The sequence below is a fragment of the Pseudophryne corroboree genome, unplaced genomic scaffold, assembly GCF_028390025.1.
Source record: "Pseudophryne corroboree isolate aPseCor3 unplaced genomic scaffold, aPseCor3.hap2 scaffold_573, whole genome shotgun sequence".
In the NCBI taxonomy this organism is placed as follows: Eukaryota; Metazoa; Chordata; class Amphibia; order Anura; family Myobatrachidae; genus Pseudophryne; species Pseudophryne corroboree.
In genome coordinates, this window is record NW_026970172.1 from 110,060 (window position 1) to 124,961 (window position 14,902).

Genomic DNA, 14,902 nt, shown 5'->3' on the forward strand with positions numbered 1-14,902 from the left:
ACTCTCTCCCTTTCATCACTGTTGTCACTCTCTCTCCCTGTTGTTACTCTCTCTCCCTGTCATCACTCACACTGTCGTCACTCTCTCTCCCTGTCATCACTGTCATCAATCTCTGTCCCTGTCATCACTCTCTCTCCCTGTCGTCACTGTCTCTCCCTGTCATCACTGTCATCGCTCTCTCTCCCTGTCGTTACTGTCGTCACTCTCTCTCTCTGTCGTCACTGTTGTCACTCTCTCTCTCTGTCGATACTGTCATCATTCTCTCTCCCTGTCATCACACTCTCTCCCGGTTGTCACTGTCATCACTTTCTCTCCGTTTTGTCACTCTCTCTCCTTGTCATCACTCTCTCTCCCTGTCATCAAGTTTTTCACTCTCTCTCACTGTTGTCACCATCATCACTCTCTCTCCCTGTCATTACTGTCATCACTCTCTCTCTCTGTCGTCACTGTCATCACTCTCTCTCCTTGTCCTCACTCTTTCTCCCTGTCGTCACTGTCGTCACTCTCTCTCCCTGTTGTCACTTTCGTCATTCTCTCTCCCTGTCGTCACTGTCGTCACTCTCTCTCCCTGTCGTCACTCTCTCTACCTGTCGTCACTGTCGTCACTCTCTCTCCATTTCATCACTGTCATCAATCTCTCTCCCTGTCGTCACCGTCGTCACTGTCTCTCCCTGTCGTCACTGTCATCTCTCTCTCTCTCTGTCGTCACTGTCATCACTCTCTCTCCCTGTCATCACTTTCTCTCCCTGTCGTCACTGTCCTCACTCTCTCTCTCTGTCGTCACTGTCGTCACTCTCTCTCCCTGTCGTCACTCTCTGTCCCTGTTGTCACTGTCGTCAATCTCTCTCACCCTGTCATCACTCTCTCTCCCTGTCGTCACTCTCTCTCCCTGTCATCACTCACTCTCCCTGTCATCACTAACTCTCTCTCTGTCGGCACTGTCGGCACTCTCTCTCCCTGTCGTCACTGTCTCTCCGAGTCATCACTGTCGTCACTCTCTCTCCCTGTCGTGACTGTCGTCACTCTCTCTCCGTTTCGTCACTGTCATCACTCTTTCTCCCTGTCATCACTATTGTCACTCTCTCTCCCTGTTGTTACTCTCTCTACCTGTCATCAATCACCCTGTTGTCACTCTCTCTCCCTGTCGTCACTGTTGTCACTCTCTCTCCCTGTTATCCCTCTCTTTCCCTGTCATCACTGTCTCTCCCTGTCGTCACTGTCATCACTCTCTATCCCTGTCATCACTGTCGTCACTCTCTCCCTGTCGTCACCGTCGTCACTCTCTCTCCCTGTCGTCACTGTCGTCACTTTCTCTCTGTCGTCACTGTCATCACTCTTTCTCCCTGTCGTCACTCTCTCTCCCTGTCATCACTGGCATCACTCTCTCTCTCCCTGTCGTCACTGTCATCACTCTCTCTCCCTGTCGTCACTGTCTCTCCGTGTCGTCACTGTCGTCACTCTCTCTCCCTGTCGTCACTGTCGTCACTCTCTCTCCCTGTTGTAACTGTCATCACTCTCTCTCCCTGTCATCACTGTTGTCACTCTCTCTCCCTGTTGTAACTCTCTCTCCCTGTCATCACTCACCCTGTCGTCACTCTCTCTCCCTGTCATCACTGTCATCACTCTCTGTCCCTGTCATCACTCTCTCTCCCTGTCGTCACTGTCTCTCCCTGTCATCACTGTCATCACTCTCTCTCCCTGTCATCACTGTCGTCACTCTCTCCCTGTTGTCACCGTCGTCACTCTCTCTCCTTTTCGTCACTGTCGTCACTCTCACTGTCGTCACTGTCATCACTCTCCCTGTCATCACTCTCTCTCCCAGTCATCACTGTTGTCACTCTCTCTCCCTGTTGTTATTCTCTCTCCCTGTCATCACTCACCCTGTCATCACTCTCTCTCCCTGTCATCACTGTCGTCACTCTCTCTCCCTGTCATCACTCTCTTTCTCTGTCGTCACTCTCTCTCTGTCATCACTGTCATCACTCTCTCTCCCTGTCATCACTGTTGTCACTCTCTCCCTGTCGTCACCGTCGTCACTCTCTCTCCTTGTCGTCACTGTCGTCACTCTCTCACTGTCGTCACTGTCATCACTCTCCCTGTCATTACTCTCTCTCTCTGTCATCACCGACGTCACTCTCTCTCCTTGTCGTCACTGTCGTCACTTTCTCCCTGTCGTCACTGTTGTCCCTCACTCTCCCTGTCATGACTGTCGTCACTCTCCCTGTCATCACTGTCGTCACTCTCTCCCTGTCGTCACCGTCGTCACTCTCTCCCCCTGTTGTCACTGTCGTCACTCTCTCTCTCTGTCTGCACTGTCGTCACTCTCTCTCTCTGTCGTTACTGTCATCATTCTCTCTCCCTGTCATCACTCTCTCTCCCGCTTGTCACTGTCATCACTCGCTCTTCGTTTTGTCACTCTCTCTCCTTGTCATCATTGTCTCTCCCTGTTGTCACTGTCGTCACTCTCTCTCCCTGTCATCACTGTTTTCACTCTCTCTCCCTGTCGTCACCATCATCACTCTCTCTCCCTGTCATCACTGTCATCACTCTCTCTCCTTGTCCTCACTCTCTCTCCCTGTCGTCACTGTCGTCAATCTCTCTCCCTGTCGTCACTCTCTTTACCTGTCGTCACTGTCGTCACTCTCTCTCCCTTTCATCACTGTCATCAATCTCTCTCCCTGTCGTCACCGTCGTCACTCTCTCTCCCTGTCGTCACTGTCGTCTCTCTCTCTCTGTCGTCACTGTCGTCTCTCTCTCTCTCTCTGTCGTCACTGTCATCACTCTCTCTCCCTGTCATCACTTTCTCTCCCTGTCGTCACTGTCCTCACTCTCTCTCTCTGTCGTCACTGTCGTCACTCTCTCTCCCTGTCGTCACACTCTCTCCCTGACGTCACTGTCGTCAATCTCTCTCACCCTGTCATCACTCTCTCTCCCTGTCGTCACTCTCTCTCCCTGTCATCACTCTCTCTCCCTGTCATCACTATCTCTCTCTCTGTCGTCACTGTCGTCATTCTCTCTCCCTGTCGTCACTGTCTCTCTGAGTCATCACTGTCGTCACTCTCTCTCCCTGTCGTCACTGTCGTCACTCTCTCTCACTGTCGTCACAGTCATCACTCTCTCTCCCTGTCATCACTGTTGTCACTCTCTCTCCCTGTTGTTACTCTCTCTACCTATCATCACTCACCCTGTTGTCACTCTCTCTCCCTGTCGTCACTGTTGTCACTCTCTCTCCCTGTCATCCCTCTCTCTCCCTGTCATCACTGTCTCTCCCTGTCGTCACTGTCATCACTCTCTATCCATGTCATCACTGTCGTCATTCTCTCCCTGTCTTCACCGCCGTCACTCTCTCTCCCTGTCGTCACTGTCGTCACTCTCTCACTGTCGTCACTGTAGTCACTCTCTCTCCCTGTCATCACTCTCTCTCTCCCTTTCGTCACTGTAGTCACTCTCTCTCCGTGTTGTCACTGTCATCACTATCTCTCTCCCTGTCGTAACTGTCGTCACTCTCTCTCCCTGTCGTCACTCTCTCCCTGTCATCACTGTTGTCACTTTCTCTCCCTGTCGTCACCGTCGCCACTCTCCCTGTTGTCACCGTCGTCACTCTCTCTTTCTCTGTCGTTACTCTCTCTCCCTGTCGTCACTGTCGTCACTCTCTTTCCCTGTCGTCACTCTCTCTCCCTGTCTTCACTGTCATTACTCTCTCTCCCTGTCATCAATGTTGTCACTCTCTCTCCCTGTCATTACTGTTGTCACTCTCTCTCCCTGTCATCACCGTCGTCACTCTCTTTCCCTGTCATCACTGTCATCACTCTCTCTCTCTGTCGTCACTGTCATCACTCTCTCTCCTTGTCATCACTCTCTCTCCCTGTCGTCACTGTCGTCACTCTCTCTCCCTGTTGTCACTGTCTTCATTCTCTCTCCCTGTTGTCACTGTCATCACTCTCTCTCCCTGTCGTCACTCTCTCTCCCAGTCATCACCGTCGTCACTCTCTCTCCCTGTCGTCACTGTCGTCTCTCTCTCTCTCTCTCTCTCTCTCTCTCTCTCTGTCGTCACTGTCATCACTCTCTCTCCCTGTCATCACTTTCTCTCCCTGTCGTCACTGTCCTCACTCTCTCTCTATGTCGTCACTGTTGTCACTCTCTCTCCCTGTCGTCACTCTCTCTCCCTGTCGTCACTGTTGTCAATCTCTTTCACCTTGTCATCACTCTCTCTCCTTGTCGTCACTCTTTCTCCCTGTCATCACTCTCTCTCCCTGTCATCACTATCTCTCTCTCTGTCGTCACTGCCGTCACTCTCTCTCCCTGTCGTCACTGTCTCTCCGAGTCATCACTGTCGTCACTCTCTCTCCCTGTCGTCACTGTCTCTCCGAGTCATCACTGTCGTCACTCTCTCTCCTTGTCGTCACTGTCGTCACTCTCTCTCCCTGTCATCACTGTCATCACTCTCTCTCCCTGTCATCAATGTTGTCACTCTCTCTCCCTGTCATCACTGTCGTCACTCTCTCTCCCTGTCATCACCATCGTCACTCTCTCTCCCTGTCATCACTGTCATCACCCTCTCTCCCTGTCGTCACTCTTTCTCCCTGTCATCACTCTCTCTCCCTGTCATCACTATCTCTCTCTCTGTCGTCACTGTCGTCACTCTCTCTCCCTGTCGTCACTGTCTCTCCGAGTCATCACTGTCGTCACTCTCTCTCCCTGTCGTCACTGTCTCTCGGTGTCGTCACTGTCGTCACTCTCTCTCCCTGTCGTCACTGTCGTCACTCTCTCTCCCTGTTGTCACTGTCATCACTCTCTCTCCCTGTCATCACTGTTGTCACTCTCTCTCCCTGTTGTTACTCTCTCTACCTGTCATCACTCACCTTGTTGTCACTCTCTCTCCCTGTCGTCACTGTTGTCACTCTCTCTCCCTGTCATCACTCACCCTGTCGTCACTCTCTCTCCCTGTCATCACTGTCATCACTCTCTGTCCCTGACATCACTCTCTCCCCTGTCGTCACTGTCTCTCCCTGTCATCACTGTCGTCACTCTCTCCCTGTTGTCACCGTCATCACTCTCTCTCCTTTTCGTCACTGTCGTCACTCTCTCACTGTCGTCACTGTCATCACTCTCCCTGTCATCACTCTCTCTCCCAGTCATCACTGTTGTCACTCTCTCTCCCTGTTGTTATTCTCTCTCCCTGTCATCACTCACCCTGTCATCACTCTCTCTCCCTGTCATCACTGTCGTCACTCTCTCTCCCTGTCATCACTCTCTCTCTCTCTGTCGTCACTCTCTCTCTGTCATCACTGTCATCACTCTCTCTCCCTGTCATGACTGTTGTCACTCTCTCCCTGTCGTCACCGTCGTCACTCTCTCTCCTTGTCGTCACTGTCATCACTCTCTCACTGTCGTCACTGTCATCACTCTCCCTGTCATCACTCTCTCTCCCTGTCATCACCGTCGTCACTCACTCTCCTTGTCGTCACTGTCGTCACTTTCTCCATGTCGTCACTGTTGTCCCTCGCTCTCCCTGTCATGACTGTCGTCACTCTCCCTGTCATCACTGTCGTCACTCTCTCCCTGTCATTACCGTCGTCACTCTCTCTCCCTCTTGTCACTGTCATCACTCTCTCTCTATCTGTCTGCACTGTAGTCACTATCTCTCTCTGTTGTTACTGTCATCATTCTCTCTCTCTGTCATCATTCTCTCTCCCGCTTGTCACTGTCATCACTCTATCTCCGTTTTGTCACTCTCTCTCCTTGTCATTATTGTCTCTCCCTGTTGTCACTGTCGTCACTCTCTCTCCCTGTCATCACTGTTTTCACTCTCTCTCCCTGTCGTCACCATCATCACTCTCTCTCCCTGTCATCACTGTCATCACTCTCTCTCCTTGTCCTCACTCTCTCTCCCTGTCGTCACTGTCGTCACTCTCTCTCCCTGTTGTCACTGTCGTCATTCTCTTTCCCTGTCATCACTATCGTCACTCTCTCTCCCTGTCGTCACTCTCTCTACCTGTCGTCACTGTCGTCACTCTCTCTCCCTTTCATCACTGTCATCAATCTCTCTCCCTGTCGTCACCGTCGTCACTCTCTCTCCCTGTCATCACTGTCGTCTCTCTCTCTCTGTCGTCACTGTCATCACTCTCTCTCCCTGTCATCACTTTTTCTCCCTGTCGTCACTGTCCTCACTTTCTCTCTCTGTCGTCACTGTCGTCACTCTCTTATCCTGTCGTCACACTCTCTCCCTGTCGTCACTGTCGTCATCCTCTCTCACCCTGTCATCTCTCTCTCCCTGTCGTCACTCTCTCTCCCTGTCATCACTCTCTCTCCCTGTCATCACTATCTCTCTCTCTGTCGTCACTGTCGTCACTCTCTCTCCCTGTCGTCACTGTCTCTCTGAGTCATCACTGTCGTCACTCTCTCTCCCTGTCGTCACTGTCGTCACTCTCTCTCCCTGTCGTCACTGTCATCACTCTCTCTCCCTGTCATCACTGTTGTCACTCTCTCTCCCTGTTGTTACTCTCTCTACCTGTCATCACTCACCCTGTTGTCACTCTCTCTCCCTGTCGTCACTGTTGTCACTCTCTCTCCCTGTCATCCCTCTCTCTCCCTGTCATCACTGTCATCACTCTCTATCCCTGTCATCACTGTCGTCACTCTCTCCCTGTCGTCACCGTTGTCACTCTCTCTCCCTGTCGTCACTGTCGTCACTCTCTCACTGTCGTCACTGTCATCACTCTCTCTCCTTGTCATCACTCTCTCTCTCCCTTTTGTCACTGTAGTCACTCTCTCTCCGTGTTGTCACTGTCATCACTATCTCTCTCCCTGTCGTAACTGTCGTCACTCTCTCTCCCTGTCGTCACTCTCTCCCTGTCATCACTGTTGTCACTTTCTCTCCCTGTCGTCACAGTCGCCACTCTCCCTGTTGTCACCGTCGTCACTCTCTCTCTCTCTGTCGTTACTCTCTCTCCCTGTCGCCACTGTCATCACTCTCTTTCCCTGTCGTCACTCTCTCTCCCTGTCGTCACTGTCATCACTCTCTCTCCCTGTCATCAATGTTGTCACTCTCTCTCCCTGTCTTCACTGTTGTCACTCTCTCTCCCTGTCATCACCGTCGTAACTCTCTCTTCCTATCATCACTGTCGTCACTCTCTCTCTCTGTCGTCACTGTCATCACTCTCTCTCCTTGTCATCACTCTCTCTCCCTGTCGTCACTGTCATCACTCTCTCTCCCTGTTGTCACTGTCTTCATTCTCTCTCCCTGTTGTCACTGTCATCACTCTCTCTCCCTGTCGTCACTCTCTCTCCCTGTCTTCACCGTCGTCACTCTCTCTCCCTGTTGCCACTGTCCTCTCTCTCTCTCTCTGTCGTCACTGTCATCACTCTCTCTCCCTGTCATCACTTTCTCTCCCTGTCGTCACTGTCCTCACTCTCTCTCTCTGTCGTCACTGTCGTCACTCTCTCTCCCTGTCGTCACTCTCTCTCCCTGTCGTCACTGTCGTCAATCTCTCTCACCCTGTCATCACTATCTCTCTCTCTGTCATCACTATCTCTCTCTCTGTCGTCACTGTCGTCACTGTCGTCACTCTCTCTCCCTGTCGTCACTGTCTCTCCGAGTCATCACTGTCGTCACTGTCTCTCCGAGTCATCACTGTCGTCACTCTCTCTCCCTGTCGTCACTGTCGTCACTCTCTCTCCCTGTCCTCACTGTCATCACTCTCTCTCCCTGTCATCAATGTTGTCACTCTCTCTCTCTGTCATCACTGTCATCACTCTCTCTCCCTGTCATCACCGTCGTCACTCTCTCTACCTGTCATCACTGTCATCACCCTCTCTCCCTGTCGTCACTTTTTCTCCCTGTCATCACTCTCTCTCCCTGTCATCACTATCTCTCTCTCTGTCGTCACTGTCGTCACTCTCTCTCCCTGTCGGCACTGTCTCTCCGAGTCATCACTGTCGTCACTCTCTCTCCCTGTCGGCACTGTCTCTCCGTGTCGTCACTGTCGTCACTCTCTCTCCCTGTCGTCACTGTCGTCACTCTCTCTCCCTGTTGTCACTGTCATCACACTCTCTCCCTTTCATCACTGTTGTCACTCTCTCTCCCTGTTGTTACTCTCGCTCCCTGTCATCACTCACCCTGTCGTCACTCTCTCTCCCTGTCATCACTGTCATCAATCTCTGTCCCTGTCATCACTCTCTCTCCCTGTCGTCACTGTCTCTCCCTGTCATCACTGTCATCGCTCTCTCTCCCTGTCGTTACTGTCGTCACTCTCTCTCTCTGTCGTCACTGTTGTCACTCTCTCTCTCTCTGTCGATACTGTCATCATTCTCTCTCCCTGTCATCACACTCTCTCCCGGTTGTCACTGTCATCACTCTCTCTCCGTTTTGTCACTCTCTCTCCATGTCATCACTCTCTCTCCCTGTCATCAAGTTTTTCACTCTCTCTCACTGTTGTCACCATCATCACTCTCTCTCCCTGTCATTACTGTCATCACTCTCTCTCTCTGTCGTCACTGTCATCACTCTCTCTCCTTGTCCTCACTCTCTCTCCCTGTCGTCACTGTCGTCACTCTCTCTCCCTGTTGTCACTTTCGTCATTCTCTCTCCCTGTCGTCACTGTCGTCACTCTCTCTCCCTGTCGTCACTCTGTCTACCTGTCGTCACTGTCGTCACTCTCTCTCCATTTCATCACTGTCATCAATCTCTCTCCCTGTCGTCACCGTCGTCACTGTCTCTCCCTGTCGTCACTGTCATCTCTCTCTCTCTCTGTCGTCACTGTCATCACTCTCTCTCCCTGTCATCACTTTCTCTCCCTGTCGTCACTGTCCTCACTCTCTCTCTCTCTGTCGTCACTGTCGTCACTCTCTCTCCCTGTCGTCACTCTCTGTCCCTGTTGTCACTGTCGTCAATCTCTCTCACCCTGTCATCACTCTCTCTCCCTGTCGTCACTCTCTCTCCCTGTCATCACTCACTCTCCCTGTCATCACTAACTCTCTCTCTGTCGGCACTGTCGGCACTCTCTCTCCCTGTCGTCACTGTCTCTCCGAGTCATCACTGTCGTCACTCTCTCTCCCTGTCGTGACTGTCGTCACTCTCTCTCCGTTTCATCACTGTCATCACTCTTTCTCCCTGTCATCACTATTGTCACTCTCTCTCCCTGTTGTTACTCTCTCTACCTGTCATCAATCACCCTGTTGTCACTCTCTCTCCCTGTTGTCACTGTTGTCACTCTCTCTCCCTGTTATCCCTCTCTTTCCCTGTCATCACTGTCTCTCCCTGTCGTCACTGTCATCACTCTCTATCCCTGTCATCACTGTCGTCACTCTCTCCCTGTCGTCACCGTCGTCACTCTCTCTCCCTGTCGTCACTGTCGTCACTTTCTCTCTGTCGTCACTGTCATCACTCTTTCTCCCTGTCGTCACTCTCTCTCCCTGTCATCACTGGCATCACTCTCTCTCTCCCTGTCGTCACTGTCATCACTCTCTCTCCCTGTCGTCACTGTCTCTCCGTGTCGTCACTGTCGTCACTCTCTCTCCCTGTCGTCACTGTCGTCACTCTCTCTCCCTGTTGTAACTGTCATCACTCTCTCTCCCTGTCATCACTGTTGTCACTCTCTCTCCCTGTTGTAACTCTCTCTCCCTGTCATCACTCACCCTGTCGTCACTCTCTCTCCCTGTCATCACTGTCATCACTCTCTGTCCCTGTCATCACTCTCTCTCCCTGTCGTCACTGTCTCTCCCTGTCATCACTGTCATCACTCTCTCTCCCTGTCATCACTGTCGTCACTCTCTCCCTGTTGTCACCGTCGTCACTCTCTCTCCTTTTCGTCACTGTCGTCACTCTCTCACTGTCGTCACTGTCATCACTCTCCCTGTCATCACTCTCTCTCCCAGTCATCACTGTTGTCACTCTCTCTCCCTGTTGTTATTCTCTCTCCCTGTCATCACTCACCCTGTCATCACTCTCTCTCCCTGTCATCACTGTCGTCACTCTCTCTCCCTGTCATCACTCTCTCTCTCTGTCGTCACTCTCTCTCTGTCATCACTGTCATCACTCTCTCACCCTGTCATCACTGTTGTCACTCTCTCCCTGTCGTCACCGTCGTCACTCTCTCTCCTTGTCGTCACTGTCGTCACTCTCTCACTGTCGTCACTGTCATCACTCTCCCTGTCATTACTCTCTCTCTCTGTCATCACCGACGTCACTCTCTCTCCTTGTCGTCACTGTCGTCACTTTCTCCCTGTCGTCACTGTTGTCCCTCACTCTCCCTGTCATGACTGTCGTCACTCTCCCTGTCATCACTGTCGTCACTCTCTCCCTGTCGTCACCGTCGTCACTCTCTCTCCCTGTTGTCACTGTCCTCACTCTCTCTCTGTCTGCACTGTCGTCACTCTCTCTCTCACTGTCGTTACTGTCATCATTCTCTCTCCCTGTCATCACTCTCTCTCCCGCTTGTCACTGTCATCACTCGCTCTTCGTTTTGTCACTCTCTCTCCTTGTCATCATTGTCTCTCCCTGTTGTCACTGTCGTCACTCTCTCTCCCTGTCATCACTGTTTTCACTCTCTCTCCCTGTCGTCACCATCATCACTCTCTCTCCCTGTCATCACTGTCATCACTCTCTCTCCTTGTCCTCACTCTCTATCCCTGTCGTCACTGTCGTCACTCTCTCTCCCTGTTGTCACTGTCGTCATTCTCTCTCCCTGTCGTCACTGTCGTCACTCTCTCTCCCTGTCGTCACTCTCTCTACCTGTCGTCACTGTCGTCACTCTCTCTCCCTTTCATCACTGTCATCAATCTCTCTCCCTGTCGTCACCGTCGTCACTCTCTCTCCCTGTCGTCACTGTCGTCTCTCTCTCTCTGTCGTCACTGTCATCACTCTCTCTCCCTGTCATCACTCTCTCTCCCTGTCGTCACTGTCCTCACTCTCTCTCTCTGTCGTCACTGTCGTCACTCTCTCTCCCTGTCGTCACACTCTCTCCCTGACGTCACTGTCGTCAATCTCTCTCACCCTGTCATCACTCTCTCTCCCTGTCGTCACTCTCTCTCCCTGTCATCACTCTCTCTCCCTGTCATCACTATCTCTCTCTCTGTTGTCACTGTCGTCATTCTCTCTCCCTGTCGTCACTGTCTCTCTGAGTCATCACTGTCGTCACTCTCTCTCCCTGTCGTCACTGTCGTCACTCTCTCTCACTGTCGTCACTGTCATCACTCTCTCTCCCTGTCATCACTGTTGTCACTCTCTCTCCCTGTTGTTACTCTCTCTACCTATCATCACTCACCCTGTTGTCACTCTCTCTCCCTGTCGTCACTGTTGTCACTCTCTCTCCCTGTCATCCCTCTCTCTCCCTGTCATCACTGTCTCTCCCTGTCGTCACTGTCATCACTCTCTATCCATGTCATCACTGTCGTCATTCTCTCCCTGTCTTCACCGCCGTCACTCTCTCTCCCTGTCGTCACTGTCATCACTCTCTCACTGTCGTCACTGTAGTCACTCTCTCTCCCTGTCATCACTCTCTCTCTCCCTTTCGTCACTGTAGTCACTCTCTCTCCGTGTTGTCACTGTCATCACTATCTCTCTCCCTGTCGTCACTCTCTCCCTGTCATCACTGTTGTCACTTTCTCTCCCTGTCGTCACCGTCGCCACTCTCCCTGTTGTCACCGTCGTCACTCTCTCTTTCTCTGTCGTTACTCTCTCTCCCTGTCGTCACTGTCGTCACTCTCTTTCCCTGTCGTCACTCTCTCTCCCTGTCGTCACTGTCATTACTCTCTCTCCCGGTCATCAATGTTGTCACTCTCTCTCCCTGTCATTACTGTTGTCACTCTCTCTCCCTGTCATCACCGTTGTCACTCTCTTTCCCTGTCATCACTGTCATCACTCTCTCTCTCTGTCGTCACTGTCATCACTCTCTCTCCTTGTCATCACTCTCTCTCCCTGTCGTCACTGTCGTCACTCTCTCTCCCTGTTGTCACTGTCTTCATTCTCTCTCCCTGTTGTCACTGTCATCACTCTCTCTCCCTGTCGTCACTCTCTCTCCTTGTCGTCACCGTCGTCACTCTCTCTCCCTGTCGTCACTGTCACCTCTCTCTCTCTCTCTCTCTCTCTGTCATCACTGTCATCACTCTCTCTCCCTGTCATCACTTTCTCTCCCTGTCGTCACTGTCCTCACTCTCTCTCTATGTCGTCACTGTTGTCACTCTCTCTCCCTGTCGTCACTCTCTCTCCCTGTCGTCACTGTTGTCAATCTCTCTCACCTTGTCATCACTCTCTCTCCTTGTCGTCACTCTTTCTCCCTGTCATCACTCTCTCTCCCTGTCATCACTATCTCTCTCTCTGTCGTCACTGCCGTCACTCTCTCTCCCTGTCGTCACTGTCTCTCCGAGTCATCACTGTCGTCACTCTCTCTCCCTGTCGTCACTGTCTCTCCGAGTCATCACTGTCGTCACTCTCTCTCCTTGTCGTCACTGTCGTCACTCTCTCTCCCTGTCATCACTGTCATCACTCTCTCTCCCTGTCATCAATGTTGTCACTCTCTCTCCCTGTCATCACTGTCGTCACTCTCTCTCCCTGTCATCACCATCGTCACTCTCTCTCCCTGTCATCACTGTCATCACCCTCTCTCCCTGTCGTCACTCTTTCTCCCTGTCATCACTCTCTCTCCCTGTCATCACTATCTCTCTCTCTGTCGTCACTGTCGTCACTCTCTCTCCCTGTCGGCACTGTCTCTCCGAGTCATCACTGTCGTCACTCTCTCTCCCTGTCGTCACTGTCTCTCGGTGTCGTCACTGTCGTCACTCTCTCTCCCTGTCGTCACTGTCGTCACTCTCTCTCCCTGTTGTCACTGTCATCACTCTCTCTCCCTGTCATCACTGTTGTCACTCTCTCTCCCTGTTGTTACTCTCTCTCCCTGTCATCACTCACCCTGTCGTCACTCTCTCTCCCTGTCATCACTGTCATCACTCTCTGTCCCTGACATCACTCTCTCCCCTGTCGTCACTGTCTCTCCCTGTCATCACTGTCGTCACTCTCTCCCTGTTGTCACCGTCATCACTCTCTCTCCTTTTCGTCACTGTCGTCACTCTCTCACTGTCGTCTCTGTCATCACTCTCCCTGTCATCAATCTCTCTCCCTGTCATCACTGTTGTCACTCTCTCTCCCTGTTGTTATTCTCTCTCCCTGTCATCACTCACCCTGTTATCACTCTCTCTCCCTGTCATCACTCTCTCTCTCTGTCGTCACTCTCTCTCTGTCATCACTGTCATCACTCTCTCTCCCTGTCATCACTGTTGTCACTCTCTCACTGTCGTCACCGTCGTCACTCTCTCTCCTTGTTGTCACTGTCGTCACTCTCTCACTGTCGTCACTGTCATCACTCTCCCTGTCATCACTCTCTCTCCCTGTCATCACCGTCGTCACTCTCTCTCCTTGTCGTCACTGTTGTCTCTCACTCTCCCTGTCATGACTGTCGTCACTCTCCCTGTCATCACTGTCGTCACTCTCTCCCTGTCGTCACCGTCGTCACTCTCTCTCCCTGTTGTCACTGTCCTCACTCTCTCTCTCTGTCTTCACTGTCGTCACTCTCTCTCTCTCTGTCGTTACTGTCATCATTCTCTCTCCCTGTCATCACTCTCTCTCCCGCTTGTCACTGTCATCACTCTCTCTTCGTTTTGTCACTCTCTCTCCTTGTCATCATTGTCTCTCCCTGTTGTCACTGTCGTCACTCTCTCTCCCTGTCATCACTGTTTTCACTCTCTCTCCTTGTCGTCACCATTATCACTCTCTCTCCATGTCATCACTGTCATCACTCTCTCTCTCTGTCGTCACTGTCATCACTCTCTCTCATTGTCCTCACTCTCTCTCCCTGTCGTCACTGTCGTCACTCTCTCTCCCTGTTGTCACTGTCTTCATTCTCTCTCCCTGTCGTCACTGTCGTCACTCTCTCTCCCTGTCGTCACTCTCTCTCCCTGTCGTCACTGTCGTCAATCTCTCTCAACCTGTCATCACTCTCTCTTCCTGTCGTCACTCTTTCTCCCTGTCATCACTCTCTCCCTGTCATCACTTTCTCTCTGTCTCTGTCGTCACTGTCGTCACTCTCTCTCCCTGTCGTCACTGTCTCTCTGAGTCATCACTGTCGTCACTCTCTCTCCCTGTCGTCACTGTCGTCACTCTCTCTCCCTGTCGTCACTGTCATCACCCTCTCTCCCTGTCATCACTGTTGTCACTCTCTCTCCCTGTTGTTACTCTCTCTACCTGTCATCACAAACCCTGTTGTCACTCTCTCTCCCTATCGTCACTGTTGTCACTCTCTCTCCCTGTCATCCCTCTCTCTCCCTGTCATCACTGTCTCTCCCTGTCGTCACTGTCATCACTCTCTATCCCTGTCATCACTGTCGTCACTCTCTCCCTGTCGTCACCGTCGTCACTCTCTCCCTGTCGTCACTGTCGTCACTCTCTCACTGTCGTCACTGTCATCACTCTCTCTCCTTGTCATCACTCTCTCTCTCCCTTTCGTCACTGTAGTCACTCTCTCTCCGTGTTGTCACTGTCATCACTATCTCTCTCCCTGTCGTAACTGTCGTCACTCTCTCTCCCTGTCGTCACTCTCTCCCTGTCATCACTGTTGTCACTTTCTCTCCCTGTCGTCACAGTCGCCACTCTCCCTGTTGTCACCGTCGTCACTCTCTCTCTCTCTGTCGTTGCTCTCTCTCCCTGTCGTCACTGTCGTCACTCTCTTTCCCTGTCGTCACTCTCTCTCCCTGTCGTCACTGTCATCACTCTCTCTCCCTGTCATCAATGTTGTCACTCTCTCTCCCTGTCATCACTGTTGTCACTCTCTCTCCCTGTCATCACTGTTGTCACTCTCTCCCTATCATCACTGTCATCACTCTCTCTCTCTATCGTCACTGTCATCACTCTCTC